Source organism: Dendrobates tinctorius, unplaced genomic scaffold (assembly GCF_039654945.1).
Source record: "Dendrobates tinctorius isolate UK_male_01 unplaced genomic scaffold, ASM3965494v1 ptg000021l, whole genome shotgun sequence".
In the NCBI taxonomy this organism is placed as follows: domain Eukaryota; kingdom Metazoa; phylum Chordata; class Amphibia; order Anura; family Dendrobatidae; genus Dendrobates; species Dendrobates tinctorius.
The window spans coordinates 41739772-41751971 of NW_027361689.1; the positions used below are offsets into that span (position 1 = coordinate 41739772).

Consider the following 12200-nt stretch of genomic DNA (forward strand, 5'->3'; position numbering starts at 1 on the left):
GAATGGAAAAGAGAAGAACTAACTGGTAAGAAAGGCAAAATGAGCAATTGTAAGTACACGGTGCTATATAATGACTGCAATTTATTAACGGATAAAAACTTTGATGGGAGGAGGGCTTCTTTAAGGGGTAAAATGCAATAAAAAAATGCAGCAAAAATGCAATAACCAGAGAAGATTGTTATTGTGTAGTTTTGTGCGGACCCCTGTGGAAGTGCAGAAATAGTAAAAAAATATATACAGTATTTACATGACCTTACAGACATCAAAAAGCCAGATGTCACATAGTGAAGCTTGCATAAAAATGAGAAACGTGACAACTGTGAATGAATGAACAAAAAAAATTAAATCCATAGGTCCCATCCACCCCGGTTGCAGATGGACAGTCCCGGATTTGGGTCTATGCCCTGCTGTCCCGGGCAGTCTGCTGAGGGTCCCTCACTGCCACCATGCATCCTCTGACATCTGCTCCTACCAAGGTAGAAAGAAAACTAAATATATGTGGCTAGGGGGCGCTGTCCAATTTGCTGCGGCACGCGTAGTGCACCATGTAGTTTGTCCTTCTTTCTATTCTGTAAAACTGTGGAGGTCTGAATTAAGCATTTCACTCTGGATGAAACCTTGACAATGTTGGGTCCTCCATAACAGGGGAGACACCAGTTGCTCAAAGACAGAATCCCAACATCTATTCAGAATTCCCTAATAGGTCCCTTTAAAAATTGGGTTTCCCGCACCAGACGACCCATTTACTTGCAGTCCTGCGTATCTATGATTACAATACGAGCAGAACATGGTTAAGACATTAGACTAATAGGAAATGCATCTGCTCCATTACTTCTAGAAGACTCGAACGATAGGATGAAAATAATTCAGACACTTTCCGAATGTTCTTGGCCTTCTGTTGAGCGGCTCCTGTAATAAATAGAGGGAAAACATGTTAGCTGACAATTACAGTCTCAAGTTATGTTTTTAAGATCAGCGTGACTTTTTCACTAAAACAATTGCCAATTCCATCCTGACAGCTGTGTCCCATCATGGGTGAAATCTCATTTTAGATGGTAAATCGAGCAGCCTCTGGTTGTCCTATTGACTTTGCTCATCGCCTGTGCAAGGTCCAAGTGACACCTACTGGTGGGCCGCGTACTTCATCTCCTGCCTGGCTCTCCGAGACGAGCTTGGCTGACGTTTCCCTCAGTTCCCTGGCCGGGTTCGATTGTGAATATTGAAATGAGCCAAACCCTAAGCAAACAGGCAGTAATAAAAGGCTTGGCCGTCCATCCTTGTAGGAGAAAAACACAATCTGCAGCATTTATTTTCCTTCAAACTTGCACTTTATAATAAGATGGAGGGTCAAGAGTCTGTATCACATCCAACACCTCAAGAGCCCGCGCGTCCTCTGTCAGCCATCTTGTTCTTGGCATCTTTATCCCTGGATGTGCTGGTGAATATTCCACCTTTCCCAGATTTAGTCAGTTTTGGAGGAGATAAATCATTCTTTTACAAAATAAAGGAAATATTCTGAACACTCTGTACTGGTAAGAAAGGTTTGACGTCCAATTATTTCACAGTTTAGAGTCAACATATTTTCAGGCGGAAAATGAAACATTCCTTAATTAGAACCACAAAAAATATTTACTTTTTTTATTTTTGCATTTTTATGCATTTAATTTTTTAATTTATTTGGAATACATATATATAATATAAATATACCGTATATATATATATATATAGTCATATGTTAAAGTTTGGGCACCCCTATTAATGTTAACCTTTTTTCTTTATAACAATTTTGGTTTTTGCAACAGCTATTTCAGTTTCATAAATCTAATAACTGATGGACTCAGTTATATTTCTGGATTCAAATGAGGTTTATTGTACTAACAGAATAAGTGCATTCTGCATTTAAACAAAATTTGACCGGTGCAAAAGTATGGGCACCTCAACATAAAAGTGACATTAATATTTCGTAGATCCTCCTTTTGCAAAAATAACAGCCTCTAGTCGCTTCCTGTAGCTATTAATGAGTTCCTGGATCCTGGATGAAGGTATTTGTGACCATTCCTATTTACAAAGGAATTCCAGTTCAGTTAAGTTTGATGGTCGCCAAGCATGGACAGCCCGCTTCAAATCATCCCACAGATGTTCAATGATATTCAGGTCTGGGGACTGGGATGGCCATTCCAGAACATTGTAATTGTTCCTCTGCATGAATGCCTGAGTAGATTTGGAGCGGTGTTTTGGATCATTGTCTTGCTGAAATATCCATCCCCTGCGTAACTTCAACTTCGTCACTGATTCTTGCACATTATTGTCAAGAATCTGCTGATACTGAGTTGAATCCATGCGACCCTCAACTTTAACAAGATTCCCAGTGCCGGCATTGGCCACACAGCCACAAAGCATGATGGAACCTCCACCAAATTTTACTGTGGGTAGTAAGTGTTTTTCTTGGAATGCTGTGTTTTTTAGCCTCCATGCATAACGCCTTTTTGTATGACCAAACAACTGAATCTTTGCTTCATCAGTCCACAGGACCTTCTTCCAAAATCTAACTGGCTTGTCCAAATGTGCTTTTGCATACCTCAGGCGACTCTGTTTGTGGCGTGCTTGCAGAAACGGCTTCTTTCGCATCACTCTCCCATACAGCTTCTCCTTGTGCAAAGTGCGCTGTATTGTTGACCGATGCACAGTGACACCATCTGCAGCAAGATGATGCTGCAGGTCTTTGGAGGTGGTCTGTGGATTGTCCTTGACTGTTCTCACCATTCTTCTTCTCTGCCTTTCTGATATTTTTCTTGGCCTGCCACTTCTGGGCTTAACAAGAACTGTACCTGTGTTCTTCCATTTCCTTACTATGTTCCTCACAGTGGAAACTGACAGGTTAAATCTCTGAGACAACTTTTTGTATCCTTCCCCTGAAAAGCTATGTTGAATAATTTTTGTTTTCAGATCATTTGAGAGTTGTTTTGAGGAGCCCATGATGCCACTCTTCATAGGAGAATCAAATAGGAGAACTACTTGCAAGTGGCCACCTTAAATACCTTTTCTCATTATTTGATACACCTGGCTATGAAGTTCAAAGCTCAATGAGGTTACAAAACCAATTTAGTGCTTCAGGAAGTCAGTAAAAAGTAGTTAGGAGTGTTCAAATCAAGAAAATGATAAGGGTGCCCATACTTTTGCACTGGTCAAATTTTGTTTAACTGCAGATTGCACATTTTCTGTTAGTACAATAAACCTCATTTGAGTCCAGAAATATAACGGAGTCCATCAGTTGTTAGATATATGAAACTGAAATAGCTGTTGCAAAAACCAAAATTGTTATGAAGAAAAAAGTTTAACATTAATAGGGGTGCCCAAACTTTTACATATGACTGTATATATATATATATTCTTTTTTTTGTTTATTCTGTATTTTTGGAATAATTTTTTCATAAATTATATTTATTTTATTTACAGTCTTGTATATTTATTTTCTAAAGCCTACTAAATCCAAAAATCCCAAAGTGTTCGTGCAGGAGATAGATAACTAAAATGACACCCACTGAATTCCCGTGAATTCCCGGTGCCCATACAATACCCCTCCTTTGGTTCCATGTGAACCAGGGTGGCCAACTTGATTTATTTATTTAGCAGCATAGTCACAGACACCCAATATTTTTGGTGAACCTTAAAAAAAACCATAAGGAATATAGGGGTATGTTCACTTAGAGTTTTTGGAAAAATTCACATCTAATGACCACTTCTAAAAGAAACGTGGATTTTGACAAGGCTTTATAAGGATACGTGCACATTTTTTTTCAAGTTTGGTCCAGGCGAAGAAGCGCTAAGAAAACGTCCCCCAAAAATGAAAACATGCACCTCAATGTCAAAACAACTTGTGCAGATGTTCAGTCATTTTTCGCTTTTTTTAACAACTTCAGGCTTTGATAGCTGTGAAGTGTCTAAAAGAAGTTGCCTGGACATTCTTTATAGGTGCCACTATCTTATATATGACATTAAAATAGGCGGCTGTTGTGAACACTTTTGACCTGGCTTCTGAGTTTGGGCTCCCTCTGGTGGTTGCTGCTGGTAATGGAGCTGGTCTGGCTGACAGAAGTCAATCACCTGAGGAGGATGATTGGAGGTCAGGTGTTACAGACTGGAGAGATTTAAGTGAGCAACCTTCCCTCAGTTGTTGCCCGTGATTTGGTTTTCTTCCTGAGCATTTTGGAAGTCTGCTTTGTTATGATAGAGTCACCGTAGGAGGCAAAAACAGAAATGCTAGCTAAGTCCAGAAAACCAAAGAAGTTGGCAGCTATCGGATTGCAGACCCCTGAACCTATCAACACAACTAGCAGTAGCCGTGGGGGGTTCCTACGATGCCTTAGACCCCTCGATCACAGCCGGAGAATTAAATAGGCCTAAAGAAAGAAAGGGTAAATCTAAACTGCCCCAGAGCAGACCCCAAAGAAATATGTAGCCCCTAACATATAATGACGGTGAAGCAAGATGAAAATACTAACACAGACAGAAAGATAGACAGAGCAAAGACGGGGCCCAAGCTAACTAGATAGAAAAGGACAGGAAGGCAGCTGTCTGCAATCCGTGAAAAACCCTATAAAAATAAGAGCCAACAGACTGACCGTGAAAAAGGCCCTGAAGACGCTAGGCTTCAAAAAAGCTATGTCAGTACTCAGGAAAATTCTGAAGACAGAGCTACAGGCAAAAGGAGATTCAGCTCACCCCAGCAGGGAATGGCAGAATACAGAAAAGCAAGGAAAACAAAAAAACAAAACAAAAATGCTAACAGGCAAAACAGAAAACTTAGCTTTAGAGGAGCAGGAATCAGAATGGTGTCCTAGAAGTCCACAGAGAAATCACCCGCAGGGCAGAAGGGCGTCGGCAGCCTTATATCCAGTCCGTGACTCCACTCAGCCAGTCATCCTCATTAGGCTCAGGTGCCTGATAATCAGGCTCATTACCTTCTTTTACCAGAATAGGGAGTTCACCAGACCTCAGTGACGAAGGGGAAAATTAACTCACAACAGTACCTCCCCCTTGAGGAGGGGTCACCGAACCCTCAACCACGCCATCAGGGCGATCAGGGTGAGCTCGATGAAATGCACGCACCAATCTTTTGGCATGAATATCAGAGGCAGAGACCCAGGAATTATCCTCCTGACCATAACCCTTCCACTTAACCAAATACTGGAGTCTCCGTCTAGCCAGACGGGAATCCAGTATTTTCTCTACCTCATATTCCATGTTACCTTCAACCAATACAGGGTCTGGAGGTGCCACCCCAGGAACAACTGGTTCAACAAACCTCTTCAACAAGGACTTATGGAACACATTATGGATTTTAAATGTGACAGGAAGAGCCAAACAAAAAGAGACCGGATTAATAATCTCCAAAATCTTGTAAGGTCCAATAAATCTAGGCTTAAACTTAGGAGAAGCCACCTTCATAGCAATATCTTTTGATGATAACCACACCATATCACCAATCTTAAACTGGGGACCAATGGTCCTATGTCGATTGGAAAACCGCTGGGCCTTTTCCTGGGAGAGAGATAACTTATCCACCACTTGGTCCCAGATCTGGTGCATTCTCTCCACCACAGTGTCAACACCTGGGCAGGCAGAAGGCTCCACCTGCCCTGAAGAAAATCGAGGATGAAACCCAAAGTTACAAAAAAAAGGTGACATCAAAGTGGCAGAACTAGCTCTATTATTTAAAGCAAATTCGGCCAAGGGCAAAAATGAAACCCAATCATCCTGATCAGCGGAAATAAAACATCTCAAATACGACTCCAAGGTCTGGTTTGTTCTCTCTGTCTGCCCTTTGGTCTGAGGGTGAAAAGCAGAGGAGAAGGACAACTGAATTCCCAGCTTGGAACAGAAAGTCCTCCAAAATCTAGACACAAACTGAACTCCTCTGTCAGATACAATGTTCTCAGGAATCCCGTGTAAGCGAACCACCTGTTGCAAAAACAGGGGCACCAACTCAGAGGAAGATGGCAACTTAGGGAGTGGTACAAGATGAACCATCTTAGAGAACCTATCACAAATCACCCAAATAACAGTCATTCTTTGAGAGACCGACATATCAGAGATTAAATCCATTGAAATATGGGGACCGGCAAAGGCATCAACAACCCACTAGAGCGAGAACAAGATTTAGACCGGGAGCAAGTCCCACAGGACTGCACAAAATTCCTGACATCATGAGACAAGGTGGGCCACCAAAAAGAGCAACTCACCAGATCTCTAGTACCAAAAATACCTGGATGACCAGCCAATGCAGAGCAATGAACTTCAGACATCACTCTCTTCTTCCACTGGTCAGGAACATACAACTTTCCACTGGGACAACGCTCAGGTTTGTCCTCCTGGAACTCTTGCAGAGCAAGTCTCAAATCGGGCGAGATGGCAGAAAGAACTACCCCTTCGCCTAAGATGGTAGCAGGCTTGGTCACCACAGGAGAATCAGCAAAGAAACTCCTAGAGAGGGCGTCTGCCTTGACATTCTTAGTTCCAGGAAGAAAAGAGACCACAAAATCAAAACGTGTAAAAAACAAGGCCCACCTAGCCTGTCTAGGGTTCAAGCGTTTAGCCGACTCTAGGTAAATCAGATTCTTGTGGTCAGTGAGGACCACAACTTGATGTTTAGCTCCCTCCAACCAATGTCTCCACTCCTCAAATGCCCATTTCATGGCCAACAGTTCCCGATTCCCCACACCATAGTTACGTTCAAATGGAGAGAACGTTCGGGAAAAGAGATCGGGATTCGGGATTCATTTTAGATGTTACAGGATCCTTTTGGGACAAAACAGCTCCTGCACCAATCTCAGAAGCATCCACCTCTACCTGGAACGGGAGTGAGACATCAGGTTGCCGCAAAACCGGGGCGGAGGTAAATCTTCGCTTCAGCTCCTGAAAGGAAGCAACAGCCTCAGGAGACCAATTCAACACATCAGCACCCTTCTTAGTCAGATCAGTCAATGGCTTGGCAATACTAGAAAATTTTGCTATAAATTTCCGATAAAAATTAGCAAAACCCAAAAACTTCTGGAGGGCCTTCAAAGAAGTGGGCTGAACCCAATCATAAATGGCCTGTACCTTGGCCGGGTCCATTTCAATAGTTGACGGAGACAAAATAAATCCCAAAAATGAAATCCTCTGTACTCCAAAAAGGCATTTCGATCCTTTGACATACAGGGAATTCTCCCTCAAGATCCGGAACACAGTCCGAATATGTTCCACATGAGAATTCCAATCCTTGGAGTAGATCAAAATATCATCCAGATAGATAATCAAAAATTTATCGACAAAGTCTCGGAAAATATCGTTCATGAAGCACTGGAAGACAGAAGGGGCATTAGTGAGCCCAAAAGGCATCACCAGGTACTCAAAATGTCCCTCCGGAGTATTAAACGCCGTCTTCCATTCATCCCCCTGCTTAATGCGGATAAGATTATACGCCCCCCTGAGGTCAAGCTTGGTAAACCAGCAAGCACCTCTAACTCTAGAGAATAAATCCGAAATCAGGGGTAACGGATACTGATATTTAATAGTAATTTTATTGAGGGCATGATAATCAATACAAGGCCTTAAAGAACCATCCTTTTTGGCCACAAAAAAAAACCCGGCACCTAAGGGTGAAGAGGATGGTCTAATATGACCATTCTCCAACGCCTCCTTAATATAGGACCGCATAGCCTCATGCTCGGGTACAGATAAATTGAAGAGCCGACCCTTGGGAAATTTACACCCTGGGCTTAGTTCAATTGCACAGTCATAACTCCTATGAGGAGGCAAGGACGCAGACTCATTCTCACTAAATACATCATAAAAGTCCGCCAAATAGTCAGGAACATCATGCGACTGAGGAGAGGTGGAAAAAAACGGAGCCTCACTAAAGGCACACCGACAACCCCAACTCACCACAGACACAGATTTCCAATCCAAAACTGGATTATGAATTTGCAACCAGGGAAACCCCAGAACAACAGCATCATGCAGACCATGCAATACCAAAAATCTGCAATTTTCTTGATGGTCTGGGGCGACCCACATGACCACCTGGGTCCAAAACTGAGGTTTATTTTTAGCCAAAGGAGTAGCATCAATCCCCCTCAAAGAGATAGGCGTCTGCAGAGGTGTCATCGGAAATCCACAACGTTTAGCAAAATCCAAGTCCATTAGGTTTAGCGCTGCTCCCGAATCCACAAAAGCCTTGGCGGAAAATGTGGACAGGGAGCAGATCAGAGTAATTGCCAGAAGAAACTTAGGTTGAGCACCACCAACAGAAAACGTGTGTGCAAAGCGTTTCTCTCGTTTAGGACAAACAGAAATAATATGCGAGGCATCTCCACAGAAAAAACAGCTTATTACGCCTTCTGAACTCCTGACGTTGCGCCTTAGACAAAACTCTATCACATTGCATAGGTTCAGACGTCTGTTCAACCGGTGGCAACACTTCTCGTGCAATCCTGCGTTCACGTAAACGCCAATCAACCTGAATGGCTAATGACATAGAATCGTCCAGACCAGAGGGAACAGGAAATCCCACCATAGTATCTTTTACGGCTTCTGACAAACCCTTCCGAAAGAGAGCAGCCAAGGCATTATCATTCCAGGTAGTAAGGACCGCCCACTTTCGGAACTTTTGACAGTACAACTCTGCAGAATCTCGACCCTGGTTCAATGCCAACAGGGTCTTTTCAGCCTGATCAATAGCATTAGGTTCGTCATACAACAACCCCAAAGCTTGAAAGAATGCGTTCACATTAGTCAGAATAGGATCACCTGGTTTCAAAGAAAACACCCAATCCTGGGGATCGCCACGCAGCAAAGAGATGACAATTTTAACCTGCTGCGTGGAGCTCCCTGACGAGTTAGGCTTCAAGGCAAAAAATAATTTACAGTTATTTTTGAAACTCAAAAATTTAGATCGATCCCCAAAAAATACATCAGGTGTAGGGATCTTTGGTTCAACAGCATGCGAATGAGCAAGGTAGGCGGAAATTCCCCGCACTTCCGCAGCGAGCTGCTCCACACGATCAGACAATTGCTTTATCTCCATTAAGAGAGAAAAAAAAAAAAATCCCCCTACGGCCTCAGAGATTTAGAGGAAAGAATATACACACGCCTTTTTTTTTTTTTTAAACACAATTTTTTCCTGCTATTGAGTACCCTAGGATCTGCGGTATGGCGGGTGATTCTTTTATGATAGAGTCACCGTAGGAGGCAAAAACAGAAATGCTAGCTAAGTCCAGAAAACCAAAGAAGTTGGCAGCTATCGGATTGCAGACCCCTGAACCTATCAACACAACTAGCAGTAGCCGTGGGGGGTTCCTACGATGCCCTAGACCCCTCGATCACAGCCGGAGAATTAAATAGGCCTAAAGAAAGAAAGGGGAAATCTAAACTGCCCCAAAGCAGACCCCAAAGCAATAGGCAGCCCCCAACATATAATGACGGTGAAGCAAGATGAAAATACTAACACAGACAGAAAGATAGACAGAGCAAAGACGGGGCCCAAGCTAACTAGATAGAAAAGGACAGGAAGGCTGCTCTCTGCAATCCGTGAAAAACCCTATAAAAATAAGAGCCAACAGACTGACAGTGAAAAAGGCCCTGAAGACGCTAGGCTTCAAAGAAGCTATGTCAGTACTCAGGAAAATTCTGAAGACAGAGCTACAGGCAAAAGGAGATTCAGCTCACCCCAGCAGGGAATGGCAGAATACAGAAAAGCAAGGAAAACAAAACAAAAATGCTAACAGGCAAAACAGAAAACTTAGCTTTAGAGGAGCAGGAATCAGACTGGTGTCCTAGAAGTCCACAGAGAAATCACCCGCAGGGCAGAAGGGCGTCGGCAGCCTTATATCCAGTCCGTGACTCCACTCAGCCAGTCATCCTCATTAGGCTCAGGTGCCTGATAATCAGGCTCATTACCTTCTTTTACCAGAATAGGGAGTTCACCAGACCTCAGTGACGAAGGGGAAAATGAACTCACAACACTGCTTGCATCCTGCTTTGTCCTGCATCTTTCAGATAAGTTGTCTGCTTTAATCTTTTTGCATTTGATACATTTTTTGCTTTCCTCTGATTTCTGCTTTGCTGGTGTGAGTTCAGCCTTGTTCCCTGCTGGGACCTGTGCTGGTCTCTGTTCCATATGCCACAGCTCATGTCAGTCTTTTCAGTATTTCTAATCCCCTGTTATATCAGTATATTTTGTCTTGCGTCCAGTTTACACCAGAGTTCTGATTTAGTGGGCGAGAGGTCGTGTGGCCTCAGTATTTTTGCATATCAGATGTGTTGGATTTTTTCTTACGGTTTTTTGCGTGATTGCAGACAGTATCTTTCCTGTCCTGTTCTATCTATACAGTTTGGGCCCCATCATTTGCTTACTCAATTTTCTGCCTGTGTTTTGTGTCTCATCTTGTCTCACCGGCAATATATGTTTGGGGGCTATCTATTCCTTCGGGGTTCTACTCCAGGTCAGTTTAGCTTTCCCTTTTCTCTCTTTAGGCTTAGTTGATTCTTTGGCTGTGCCGAGACGTCTAGGGCATCGTACAGTTGTGGCCAAAAGTATTGAAACCCCTGCAATTCTGTCAGATAATACTCAGTTTCTTCCTGAAAATGATTGCAAACACAAATTCTTTGATATTATTATCTTCATTTAATTTGTCTTAAATGAAAAAACACAAAAGAGAATGAAGCAAAAAGCAAAACATTGATCATTTCACACAAAACTCCAAAAATGGGCCAGACAAAAGTATTGGCACCCTCAGCCTAATACTTGGTTGCACAACCTTTAGCCAAAATAACTGCGACCAACCGCTTCTGGTAACCATCAATGAGTTTCTTACAATGCTCTGCTGGAATTTTAGACCATTCTTCTTTGGCAAATTGCTCCAGGTCCCTGATATTTGAAGGGTGCCTGCTCCAAACTGCCATTTTTAGATCTCTCCACAGGTGTTCTATGGGATTCAGGTCTGGACCCATTGCTTGCCACCTTAGAAGTCTCCAGTGCTTTCTCTCAAACCATTTTCTAGTGCTTTTTGAAGTGTGTTTGGGTCATTGTCCTGCTGGAAGACCCATGACCTCTGAGGGAGACCCAGCTTTCTCACACTCGGCCCTACATTATGCTGCAGAATTTGTTGGTAGTCTTCAGACTTCATAATGCCATGCACACGGTCAAGCAGTCCAGTGCCAGAGGCAGTAAAGCAATCCCAAAACATCAGGGAACCTCCGCCATGTTTGACTGTAGGGACCGTGTTCTTTTCTTTGAATGCCTCTTTTTTCTCCTGTAAACTCTATGTTGATGCCTTTGCCCAAAAAGCTCTACTTTTGTCTCATCTGACCAGAGAACATTCTTCCAAAATGTTTTAGACTTTTTCAGGTAAGTTTTGGCAAACTCCAGCCTGGCTTTTTTATGTCTCGGGGTAAGAAGTGGGGTCTTCCTGGGTCTCCTACCATACAGTGCCATTTCATTCAGACGCCGACGGATAGTATGGGTTGACACTGTTGTACCCTCGGACTGCAGGGCAGCTTGAACTTGTTTGGATGTTAGTCGAGGTTCTTTATCCAACATCCGCACAATCTTGCGTTGAAATCTCTTGTCAATTTTTCTTTTCCGTTCACATCTAGGGAGGTTAGCCACAGTGCCATGGGCTTTAAACTTCTTGATGTTAAGGTCGGCGGAACGCACCAAATATAAATAATAGTAGGTGCGTTCGCCGCCCGGGGTCCACCGTGCGGTAGGTGACAAGACCGCTGCTGAACAATGGCATGGCAGATGCACCTAGTAGGTGCAGGACTGCGCTCGGGTTAACGTCACCCGAACGCTAAGGCAAAGGCACAGGCCCTGTTAGCGTCACAGAGGCCTGTGTGGGGCGTCGCAGCCGCGGACACCAATAGTTGCTGTTACTACAGCGCAGCGGCAGAGAAAAGCCGCAAGCGTCGGCGCCGAGGACCGGGCACCGACGGACGCTAGTGTAGGTGTGGAGCAAGTGTCATGTAGCTTGCCACAACCCTGGAGCTGACTATTCACACTCGGTCACCACTCGTAATGTCAGAGGGTAGGGGTTTCATAATGAGTCAGACACCAGTCCATACATCCATCACCATACACACACAGAATAATATGCTACACTAGTGCATGGCCGAGCCGCCATGCGGGCTTTTTATAGCCATGCGCTTCCGGGACCTTC

The 12200-nt window shown here is 43.5% G+C and overlaps 1 protein-coding gene and 1 long non-coding RNA gene across 2 annotated transcripts in view; one reads left to right on the plus strand and one right to left on the minus strand.

Moving 5' to 3' along the window:
* KLHL29 (kelch like family member 29) overlaps positions 1-12200 on the plus strand; it is a 1048894-nt gene that overhangs the window by 911804 nt on the left and 124890 nt on the right. The gene's annotated exons all lie outside the window — the stretch shown is intronic.
* LOC141083845 (uncharacterized) overlaps positions 795-12200 on the minus strand; it is a 97555-nt gene continuing 86149 nt past the window's right edge. Inside the window, exon 5 of the long non-coding RNA XR_012230839.1 lies at positions 795-909. This is a non-coding gene — a long non-coding RNA (uncharacterized lncRNA). The remainder of the gene's footprint in view (positions 910-12200) is intronic.